Consider the following 12437-nt stretch of genomic DNA (forward strand, 5'->3'; position numbering starts at 1 on the left):
GTTAAGGAAATCCCCATTTGGGAAAATAGGCCCAACAGGGAAATGAAATGAAGGTCAACTGAGGTCCAATTCAGTATTGTTAAGCTGCTATTTTTACTCCTCCAACAATCTACTACTGAGCTGTCAATCATTAATGGGAGGGGTTACATCTTACCTATCAGAAATTTTGGCAACCAATATAAGGTTATTTTCAGGACCACTGAGAAGGACCTTGAGACCAGAGGTTTCCAAATTAGACATGTACATCCCAGGGCATGAACAAGACCATGAAGCATGAGAAGGAAAACAGAAAAACTGTTATTTATATTTTTTATTTCTTTTGTTTTTATTTTTTTAAATTCATTTTATTTTTTAACTTTTATTTTTGGTTCAGGGGTACATGTGCAAGTTTGTTATATAGGCAAACACGTGTCATAGGGGTTTATTTCTTAAAATCACTTTATCAAGTTACAATTTATGTACCATAACATTCACTGGTTTAAAGTGTGAAAGCCAGTGGTTTTTACTATATTCATATTTGTCCAACTATCATCATAATCTAGTTTTAGAACATTTTCATTACTCCACAGATACCTCATTTCTATTAGCAGTCACCCCCATCCCTTCTTTACCTGATCTCCAGGAAACCACTAATTTACTCTTTATATATAGATTTTCCTATTCTGGACATTTTATATAAGTGGAATCATATAATTCGTTTTTTATGATGGACTCTTTCACTTAGCAGACCATTTTCAAGGTTAATCCATGTTGTATCAGTACTTCATTGTTTTCTTTTTTTTCTTTTTCTTTTTTTTTAAAGATCATATTTATTTGGAGAAAACAAAAAACCCACAACCCAAAGGATGGGATTTTACATCAAGACATCTCCCAGGTAATAAGTCTACAGATTACAAATCATTTTCATGGAAGATATTTTTGTACAAATTTTACATGTATTCAGAAGCGGGACATTAATCAATCCCTGTTTCTATTTTAATAGGGGGGCAAGGTAGGGGAGAGGGAAAAACAGTTTTGGATATAACTATTTGGAAGGAGAGTAGACATGAAGAGGGCAAACCCTAGCTTTTCATTATCTACAATCAATAGTTTTTTTTTTCTTCTTAAAAAAAGAAAAAAAAAACCTTTCAATCTTCAATACTCTTTAAAAGCCCACTTCTTAGCTACTGGCCAATCCACACCAATTATTTAAATTCACTTGGTACACACCTTTGTCCACTGGGTAAATTATATTCATTATGCCCACTGCTGCAGCACGCATAAACCAACACCCCTGCATGGCTGAGCAGGGCCTAATCTAGGACTGATGGGAGAAGGGCTTGCAAACCAAGATCAAGGTGTCGTTTCTCTGCTAATACTGTCTACCAAGCTGATCCCTACAAAGAAATGCATATAAAAGCAGGCAAGTTTAGCTACTGTGTTGCAAGAGAAACTAGGACCTTGTTAAATAGTTCTCTCCATTACCGTTTATTCTCTCAAGGGAAGCTAAAAAAAAAAAAAAAACACATTGGTCTGGCCACCTCATGAATCCAACAAGCATTAGTGTGGCATTTCAGTGGAGAAGGAAACTTGGGGGAAAAAAACCTATCAAGGTTGTAAGAAAGGCTCCCAATTTAACTGTCCCTGTCCCTATTTATCCACCATCCAAGACCATCCATTATTCTAGAGCACTCTGATCTATAAAAGGGGTCAAAGCATCAGGAGCAGGCAAGGAGTGAGAACCAAAAGACATCAAGAAACCGATTTGCTTGAGAAAAGCAGCGATTCTTCCTTTCACAGCTCTCCATGGCTGAGAGAGAAAATGCCCAAGACATCATGTATGTGACTTAGATACTGCTTTTTGGGAGGTTAAGAGTATCATGAAGAACTTAAGATGACGATGAGAGTCTAAATTTTTAGTTTCAAGGTTTCAATACAATGTGGATATATTCAAACTTTCAAAAAGGACAGTGTTTAGAAAGGGTAAAACTAGGACACAGAAAACATTGGGAATTACCACGACCCCCAAGTGCTTCCGGCTCCAGGAAATAACCATTCATGTGTTTGCTGGAGGTCACACAATTTTCCCCTATTACCTGGTGCGAAATGACTCATCACTTCCCAAAAGCTTCTTTTCAAACCACGATTTTCCCATTTATTTTGGTCCAATGCAGTCCCATTCTTTATGGCCTATAGTCTCACTCCCAACTACCCCCCTGGGGGGTAAAAAAAAAAAAAAAAGGGAATTCCCTCTAGGGTGGCCCCCAAAACTCAGAATTAAATAAGAGGAGGGGCTGGCAGCCTCCTGGAGACTAAAACAACTTGAGGCTAAATCTACCTTTCCAAGAGTGGAAAATTTATTCAGATAATGTTTGAGAATTCATATATGCCACAATAGGATAAAAACTAAAAGGTAGAAATCTCACACTTTTCCTTCTCCCTCCCTCCCCTACTGCCCAACCAGGTTCCAGGGGTTATATCACTCTCATTACCATTTCTGCTAAATGGAGACCCTTAGGCGCTAATCACACTGGCAACTGCGTGGTGACATAACGCACCACAACTTTTCCTCTAAAAAGCTGTAGTCCCTTTCTCTCTGGCTATATTGGCGATTCTCCAGTTACTTCAATACTTTAAAGGCTGCAGCAGCATGCAAAATAGTTTCATTTTTTGTTTTTAAAAAAAGGTAAGAAAGGTCTTCAGGAGATGGTGAGTTTTATTTTGTCTTGTCTGGATGGAGGTTTTGATTTGCTCTCGAATGTTCCAGGGTGGAGAGAAACTAGGAGAAAAGCACAGGATGTAGAGGTCTATTCGGCATAATCTTCTCCCTCATTTTCATCTTCACCATCAAGAGAGAGCAGCATAGTTGCTTGCAGAACTGAACTTGGAAGCTGGATTTTCCTCAGGTTTCTTTGGCTCAGGTGCAGATCTGGAGTCTTGATCCTTTTTGCCATCTTTCCTATCTGACTCCTTCCAGTGGTCTTTGTTCCCTCCGTCTCCTGGACCACGGCTAGAGTTCCCAGTTTGGCCTTTTGGGACATTCATCCCATCTACTTTATTTTCATCTTTCCTTGCTGGTCCTTCCTCAGATGGTTGAGATGGAGCTACTTTTCCCCCACCACTTGTAGGGGATTGCTGCTCTGTGTCTGAGCTCTGAGATCGAGCAGGAGGGTTAGAACTTCGCTTCACCCAAGCATTCTCCTTTGATGGAGGGGCTGGCATTACCTTTAGGGGCTGATCAAGTTTGGGAGGTTTAGAAGTTGGAGAGTGGCAATCTTCCTCCTTATTGAGTGTTTCATTTTCTAGAGACTTCTTACTCTCTCTCCTTCGTGCATTTCTGCCAGATGTGGTGGAGGTCCCAGTCTGCGATGACTCACTTCCAGTCCTTGACCGTTCCCGTTCCTGAGTTTCTTCACTTCGCCAGCTTGGGTGTCTCTCCCGAGGCCGTCGTTCTAGTTTTGGCTCACCCAGCTGACGCTGCAACTTCTCTTGTTCCTTCTGTAGCCGTTCTTCTACTTCTCTTTCTCTAGCAGCTGTGTCAACGGGCTTTGCCCCTCCAAAGATAGAAGCAGCTCGAGTGGACTGGGAGGTACTAGCAGAGGAATCATCTTGCTTAAGAGTACTCCGAGGCTTTAGATTCAGTTTGGGTCTTTGGGGGGGACGTCTATCATCACGCCTATAATCATCCCGAGAGTAATCATCTCTGGAGCTCCACGACCGATCATCCCGTCTGTCATATCGGTCTTCATAGCGGTCCACGCCTCCTCTGTAGTCATCATCCCTGCGATACCCACTGCCAAATGCTCTTCTGCCACTGCCTATCCCGGAATCATAGCCTCTATCATAGTCTCTGCTGCCTTGGTCATCATAGCGATCCCGGCCACCATATCCATCCATATCCCGGCGTGGGCCATCCCGATACCCATCCCGATACCGGTCTGAATCATAACGATCTCGATACTTGTCTCCAAAGCTATCATCACCTCTTCTAGTCATCAAAGCTGTCTGTAGCAGGACAAGCCCTCCAGTCTGTATCTGTTTTGTCAGAATCCCGATTTCTATCACGGCCAAAAGAACGATCATCCCTGTCTTTATCCTGTGCTTGATCAGCAACATCCACTCGAATTCTCCTGTTACCTAGAGACTCTTCATTGAGACTCAGGGCACTGAGCAGGGAATCCAGGTCCTCAAATTCAGCATAACCAAAACCTTTCAACCTCTCTGGATTGCTGGGTTCACGTGGTAAATGCACTGCACTGATATTTAATCCTCGAAAGAATTCCTTAATTGACTCTTCTGTAACATCATAGGGTAGGTTTCCTAGAAAAGCAGTGTAGGGTGGCGATTTGGGAAGACGGCTCCGGTCGATATTGGGTTCCCGAGCAGCCCGTGGAGCAGTGGGAAGGATGGAACGGTCAATTGGAGGCACCCTATACACATCGTCATTGTTACTGTGCCAAGTTGTCGAAACATCTCCTTCCAGGTCATCGTTTCATCAGCCCAGCTGACTGGTTTGGAAACATAGGTGCTTCCTCCACCAGTACCCCCATCCTCAGCCAGAAAGTCTGTTAGGGAGATAGTCTTCCCCTTCTTATTCTTCTTTTTTGCTGAGGCCGCCATGTTGGGAGAGGGAAAGAGAACGCAAAAAAGGGTACTTCATTGTTTTCAATGCCAAAAATATTTATTTGCATGGATATACCACATTTTGATTATCCATTTATCAGCTGATGAAAACTTGGGTTGTTTCCACTTTGGGGTAGTATGGTTAATGCTGCTATGACCATTGAAGCAAAAGGTCTTTGTTAGTACAAATGTTTTCAGTTCTCTTGTGCATACATCCTTGAACAACATGGGGTTTAAGAGTGCTGACCCCTTGCACAGTCAAAAATCTACAAATAACTTTCAACTCCCTGAAAACTTGACTACTAATAGCTTACTGTTGAGGAAGCCTTGCTGGTAACAGTTGATTAACACAAACTTTCTATGTGATATCTATTTTATACTGAATTATTACAATAAAGTAAGCTGGGAAATGAATGTTATTGAGAAAATTATAAGGGAGAAAAAATACATTTGCTATCATTAAGTGGAAGTAGATTATCATAAAGGTCTTCATCCTCATCATCTTCACATGAGTAAGCTGAGGAGGAGGAGAAAGAAGAAGAGGAGTTGGTCTTACTGTCTTGGAGTGGCAGAGTTGGAAGAGGTGAAGAGGAGGCAGGAGGAGCAAGCACATTCACTAAAACTTTTATTGAAAAAAATGTCTGCATATAAGTGGACTTGTGCGGTTCAAACCGATGTTGTTCAAGGGTCAACCGTACACCTTAGGAGTAAAATTTCCGGACCACAGGGTAACTCTGTGTTTAAGCATTTGAGGAACTACCAGACTATTTTCCATAACAACTGCACCACTTTACATTTCTACCAAGAATGTATGAGGGTTCACATCTCTTCACATTCTCACCAACACTTGTTATTTTCCATTTATTTGATTATAGCCACCTAATGCGTGCACAGTTGTATCATACTGTGAGTTTGATTGATATTCCCCTGATGACTAAAGATGTTGAGAACTTTTTCATGTGTTTATTAGCCATTTATATGTCTTATTTGAAGAAATATCTATCTAAATTCTTTGTACATTAAGAAGTGTATACTTCGGCCAGGCTCGGTGGCTGAAGCCTGTAATACCAGCACTTTGGGAGGTTGAGGTGGGCGGATCACCTAAGGTCAGGAGTTCAAGACCAGCCTGGCCAACAAGGTGAAACCCCGTCTCTACTAAAAATACAAATTAGCCGGGCATGGTAGTGGGCGCCTGTAATCCCAGCTACTGTGGAGGCTGAGGCAGGAGAATCTCTTGAACCCAGGAGGCAGAGGTTGCAGTGAGCCAAGACCACACCATTGCACTCCAGCCTGGGTGACAGAGCAAGCTTCCATTTCAAAAAAAAAAAAAAAAAAAAAGGATATACCTCATTATTATTTTTACTATTTTATTTTTTAATTGGCATATAAAATTGTATGTATTTATTATGAATAAAATGATGCTTTTTGTTTTTGTTTTTTGAGACGGAGTCTCACTCTGTCACCCAGGCTGGAGTGCAGTGGTGCGATCTCAGCTTACTGCAACCTCCGCCTCCCGGGTTCAAGCAATTCTCCTCCCTCAGCCTCCTGAATAGCTGGGACTAAAGGCACATGCCACTATGCCCGGCTAATTTTTGTATTTTTAGTAGAGACGGGGTTTCACCATGTTGGCCAGGCTGGTCTTGAACTCCTGACCTCAGGTGATCCACCCACCTCGGCCTCCCAAAGTGCTGGGATTACAGGCATGAGCCACCATGCCCGGCCCAAAATAATGTTTTGAAGTTTATATACACTCTGGAATGACTAAATCTAGCTAATTAACATATACATTACCTTACATAGTAATACTTTTTGTGGTGAGAACATTTAACATTCAGTCTCTTAGCATTTTTCAAGAATACAACATATTACTGTTAACTATCTTCACCATGTTGTACAATAGATCTTTTGAACTTATTTCTCCTAACAATTTTGTATTCTTTGACCGACATCATCCCAACTCCCTCCGGCAACCATCCTGACTCTGGTAACAACCATTGTACTTTCTACTTCTATGAGATCAACTTTTTTAGATACTTCATTTGAGTACAATCATGTGGTATTTGTCTTTCTGCGTCTGGTTTATTTCACTTAACAAAATTTACTCCAAGTTCATCCATGTTACTGTAAATGACAGGATTATCTTCTTTTTAATGGCTGAATAGTATTCCATTATGTATATATTCCTTATATCCATTCATCTGTTGAGAGACAATTAAGTTGATTCCATATCTTGGCTATTGTGAATAATCCTGCAATAAACATTGGAGTGAGTATTCTCTCTTCACGATCTTATTTCCGATTCCTTTGGCTATATATGCAGAAGTGGAATTGGCAGATCATATTGTAGCTCTATTTTTAATTTTTCGGGGAATCTCTATACAGTTTTTTTTTATCATGGCTGTACTAAATTTACATTACCACCCACAGTTTGCAATGGTTCTCTTTTTTCCACATCGTCACCAACATTTATCTTTTGTCTTTCTGATAGTAGCTATTCTAACAAGTCTTAGGTGATAGCTCATTGTGGTTTTAATTTGCATATCCCTGATAATTAGTGATGTTGAACATTTTTTCATATACCTGTTGACCCATTTGCCTGTGTTCTCTTGACATATATATATATTCAGGTCCTTTCCCCATTTTTATTTATTTATTTATTTTTATTTTTTGGCCTTCCCGATTTTATTTGGGGCACACCTGGGCGAGGGCCCTGCATCTAGAAGAAGGTGTTGGGCCTCTTGGTGGTGAAGCGTGGCTTGTGCTGACGGCGCAGGACCCGGTGGGGCAGCGGGAACTTGACCTTAGAGTCGTGGAACTGCTTGACGGACGGCCGGCGGCACTTGCCGGCTGTGATCTCCTCCACCTTCATGATCTGGATGGAGTGGGCCTGGGCGCAGTGCCGAGAGTCCATGACTCGGTAGCACTGGGTGACCGCCCGCCGTGGTCAGGTCCTGGTATTCCCGATACAGGTTGTGGGTGCCGCTCAGGGAGTCACAGCGCAGCCAGATGCGGAAGTTCTTCACCCGCAGAGGGGACTTCTCAAACACCCACCCAGAGTAGGCAATCTCCCCTGAAAACTTCTTCATCTTCTTTAACTGAGATACAAAATACCAGAAGCTGGACTTGGCGACGACATGATTAGGCGCAAACATTCACATGCCGTAGAGGGGCGGTGTGTGGCATTTGGGGGTGGGCAGGTAGCGACCCACCACCTTGTACTCTCTTAAGTGCGCTATGCCTTCAGGGCGTCCTCTCCAAGCTCGCCGCCACCCGCAAAAGGGCTTTCCCCATTTTAAAGTCAGATTATTTGTTTTCCTGCTATTGAGTTGTTTTAGCCCCTTTATATTTTGGATGTTAATTCCTTATCAGGTATATACTTTGCCAATATTTTCTCCCGTTATGTAGGTTGTCTCTTCACTCTGTTGATTGTTTCCCTTACTGTGCAGAAGTTTTTCAGTTTGATGTAATCCTATGTGTCTATTTTTGCTTTTTTTTTTTTGCCTGTGCTTTGGGTTCATATCCAAATTTCATTGCCCAGACCAATGAATCTTCCTCCAATGTCATAGAGCTTTTCCGCTGTGTGTTCTTCTAGTAGTTTGATAGTTTGAGGTCTTACAATTAAGTCTTCAATTTGAGTTGGTTTTTATATAATGTGTGAGTTAGGGTCTGTTTTCATACATGTGGATATCCAGTTTTCAAACACCATTTATTGGCAAGACTATTCTTTTCCCATTATGTGTTCTTGGCACCTTGGTCAGAAATCAGTTCCTTTGCCCATTTTTAGATTGGAGTATTTGTCTTTTTATTGTTGAGATTTAAGAGTTCTTTATATATTCCGTCTAGCAGTTCCTTGTATTTAGATTTTTTTCATCTTGTTTTACAACTTCTAATGTTTAACGTGTTTTACAGTGAACATAATAGTACAATAATTAATGTATATTACCTATAACTAAATTTGGGGGGTTTGCTCAAGTTTAGGAGCCTGCAATTAAAAGTCTAGAGACCACTGCTTTAGACCAAAATTATTTTTTTCCTCTCTCATCTGTTTGGTGTTTGCAAGAAGGGGAAGCTGAGTATGCTAAAGACAGACTTCAGCTCTTACATCTTTTAGCTACTGGCCTATTGATCTGTGCCTGGCAAGGGAAAGGTACTTTATGTTATGCTAAACAATTAACACATATTGCTTAGGAAACCCTAAATATGACAGACAAGGAAGGGTGGCTAAAATGTAAGTGCTTACTATGTTAACAAAAAAAAACAAGGCCTAGCACATAATGACTGCTTCAATAAATATTAGCCTAGGTAAACATCATCATTGTTTTTATTCTACTGATTAGGACATAAAGAGTCATGTTAAGTAACATTAAGTAACACAGCTAATGAATTGTAAGCCTGGAATCTGAATTCAGGTCTGACTGCAAAGCCCATTTTTTTCTATGGGACACTGTGTATTAGTCAAACTACAGGTCAGTTTTTTGCAGTGAGTGGGAAGTTGGACTAGATGACTTCCCTTCGAATTCTAAGACATTATGAAAACATTTGATGTAAAGAAGCATTCAGGTCTGTGTCAGTGGTGATTTTCATAGCTTATAAACATCTAGAGGCAAGAACCATTTTGTCTTACTTCCTTTGAATAATACCCAGTGACATGTATAAATGGAATTAATAACTGTCTGTGATGGTGATATGCCAAACATTGACTTAAAGCTGATTAATGCAGAGATATATGATATTATTTGGGAGTTTTTATTATTGTTTATCTAATAATCAATTGGATTTTATTTATACTTATTATAGTCAGAATGCAAATTTGTATTTATAATACAATTTGTATTTCTACTTATTCAAAGTAGATTTCATTAAATACCCTGAAAGAATCTAGGCAATACCATTCTGGACATAGGGAAAGGCAAAGATTTCATAACAAAGACACCAAAAGCAATTGCAACAAAAACAAAAATTGACAAGCGGGATCTAATTAAACTTAAAAGCTTCTGCACAGCAAAAGAAACTATCAACAGAGTAAACAGACAACCTACAGAATGGGAGAAAATATTTGCAAACTCTGCATCTGACAAAGGTCTAATTTCCAGCATCTATAAGGAACTTAAACAAATTTACAAGAGAAAAATGAACAACCCCATTAAAAAGTGGGCAAATGGACGGGAGCGGTGGCTCACACCTGTAATCCCAGCACTTTGGAAGGCCCAGGCAGGCAGATCACCTGAGGTCAGGAGTTCAAGACCAGCCTTGCTAACATGGCAAAACCCTGTCTCTACTAAACATTCAAAAATTAGCTGGGCATGGTGGCAGGCGCCTGTAATCCCAGCTACTCGGGAGGCTCGGGCAGGAGAATCACTTGAAACCTGGAGGTGGAGGTTGCAGTGAGCTGAAATCATGCCACTGCACTCCAGCCTGGGGAACAGAGCGAGATTCAATCTCAAAAAAATATATATTATAATAATAATAAAAAACTGGGCAAAGGACATGAGCAGACACTTTTCAAAAGAAGACATATATGTGGACAACAAGCATATGAAAAAAAGCTCAATATCACTGATGATTAGAAAAATGCAAATCAAAACCAAAATAAGATACCACCTCACACGAGTCAGAATGACTATTAAAATGTCAAAAAATAACAGATGCTGGTGAGATTGGGAAGAAAAGGGAACTTACACTGTTGGTGGGAGTGTAAATTAGTTCCAAGCAGTATGGTGATGCCTCAAAGAGCTAAAAGCAGAACTACCATTTGACCCAGCAACCCCATTACTGGGTATATACCCAGAGGAATATAAATCATTCGTTCTACCATAAAGACACATGCACACAAATGTTCATTGCAGCACTATTCACAATAGCAAAGATATGTAATCAACCTAAATTCCCATCAATGACAACCTGGATAAAGAAAATGTGGTGCATATACACCATGGAATACTAGGCAGCCATGAAAAAGAATGAGATCATGTCTTTTGTGGGAACATGGATGGAGCTGGAGGCTATTACCCTTAGCAAACTAACACAGGAACAGAAAACCAAATATCCCATGTTCTCACTTATAAGTGGGAGCTAAATGATGATAATTTATGAATACAAGGAAGGAAACAACAGACACTGGGTCTACTTGAGGGCGGAGGGTGAGAGGAGGGAAAGGAGCAGAAAAGATAACTATTGGGTACTGGGCTTAATAAATGGGTGATGAAATAATCTGTACAACAAAATCCCATGACACAAATTTACCTATGTAACAAACCTTCACATGCACCCCCAAACCTAAAATAGGAGTTTTTTAAAAAAGATAAAAACCCACTAAATGCCCATAGATTCCCCATACCCAGAGTGATACTTACTTGTGGGATGCTCTGTTTCCTGTATCAGAAATAGCCCTTTGGTTCCTGGCTCCTCTCCAAGGAATCCACTCCAGTGGGACTCTTTATTCACTGCCTCTTACCACACCTTGTCTTCTCCCCAACCCATGCCTTTCCTGATGCATTCTGCCAACTCCCTGCCTGCCCATGCACCTTCACATCCTGCCATGCCTTGAACACTAGGTACAGACAGACTACCTCCCCAGGGCTTTCCCTGCCCACTTCCATAAGGATCTTACCTGCTTCTGGATCCACAGTCCCTTCCTGGCTTGTTTCCTGGCGCCATTCTAACCTTTCCAGCTAAAACATAAATGCCCAGAGAGCACAGACAAATTGCTGTGGTCTGAATGTTGATGTTTCCTCAAAACTCGTATGTTGAAACTTCATCGTCACTGTGATAGTATTAAGAGATGGGATCTTTGGGAGACGATTAGATCATGAGGGCTCATGAATGGGATTAGTGCCCTTACAAAAGAGACTTGCAGGATCCCCTTTTCCTGGGACACATAGAAGGAGCCATCTATGAAGCACAGGCTCTCACCAGACAATGACAATCTGCTGTTGCCTTGATTTTGGACTTCCCAGCTTCCAGAATTTTGGGTAATAAATTTCTGATGTTTATAAATTTTTTAAAGTAGATTTCATAAAAAATGTAATATCCTTTTAATTTAATGAAGAACCCATACTCCATGTCCAAGTGAATTAGATGAATGGATTATGGCATGAAGATCAATTCATTTCAGCCAACTAATTTTTACAAACCACCATACAAATAATTAAGCTATTGTCATCAGCATGAATTAAATGGCCTTGTTTTTGTTTGTTTGTTTTTGATATATATATATATATAATATATAGAAATGGCCTTGTTAATGTCCAGTTAAATCATAACATGTAAGCCTTGCCAATAGTCTAAGAGCTATAGATTATATTACCACCCAAATTATGTTATGAGCAGTAAGTCCATTTTATACAGCTAGCAAACTAAATGAGAGGGAATAAGAGTATAAGAGTGCATTATTCTTTATGAAATAAAGCTCATTTAATTTTACCCAATAGCAGAAAACAGATATAAAAACACTCCCAGTTTAGTGAAGCAAAATCAAGATATAAAGTTGAATGAGCTATTCCATATACTCAATGCTTTTACTTGCTTCCAATATAGTTTATCTTTCCCTTAACTGCCATGATTTTAATTCACTGACTGATGCATACTTCCTCTGGCAAAGGTATTGAGAAATGTATAATAATTGGTGTTCTACAAGATATAAGATTTCTGTTGGGAATTATTTCTTTATAGATGAAGATTATTTTCCACTGAGAGATTTATACAATAATTAGAAAAATGATGGTCTAAGCCCTAGTGGAAATATCATACTTTAATTGGTATTCATTTGTTTCAGACAAGCCCATGGAGAAAACTAGGAGCTCCTTTTTATTGATGTTAAATTGTTAACTGTGAAA

General features: G+C 40.1%; 2 pseudogenes; both read right to left on the bottom strand.

Moving 5' to 3' along the window:
- Window positions 1-2647: 2647 nt before the first annotated feature.
- On the bottom strand, window positions 2648-4622 carry LOC100608727 (eukaryotic translation initiation factor 4B-like; annotated as a pseudogene).
- A 2660-nt stretch (window positions 4623-7282) lies between these two features.
- Window positions 7283-11259, bottom strand: LOC107972672 (large ribosomal subunit protein eL20-like; annotated as a pseudogene).
- Between the last annotated feature and the right edge of the window lie 1178 nt (window positions 11260-12437).

The sequence above is a fragment of the Pan troglodytes genome, chromosome X (assembly GCF_028858775.2).
Source record: "Pan troglodytes isolate AG18354 chromosome X, NHGRI_mPanTro3-v2.0_pri, whole genome shotgun sequence".
In the NCBI taxonomy this organism is placed as follows: Eukaryota; Metazoa; Chordata; class Mammalia; order Primates; family Hominidae; genus Pan; species Pan troglodytes.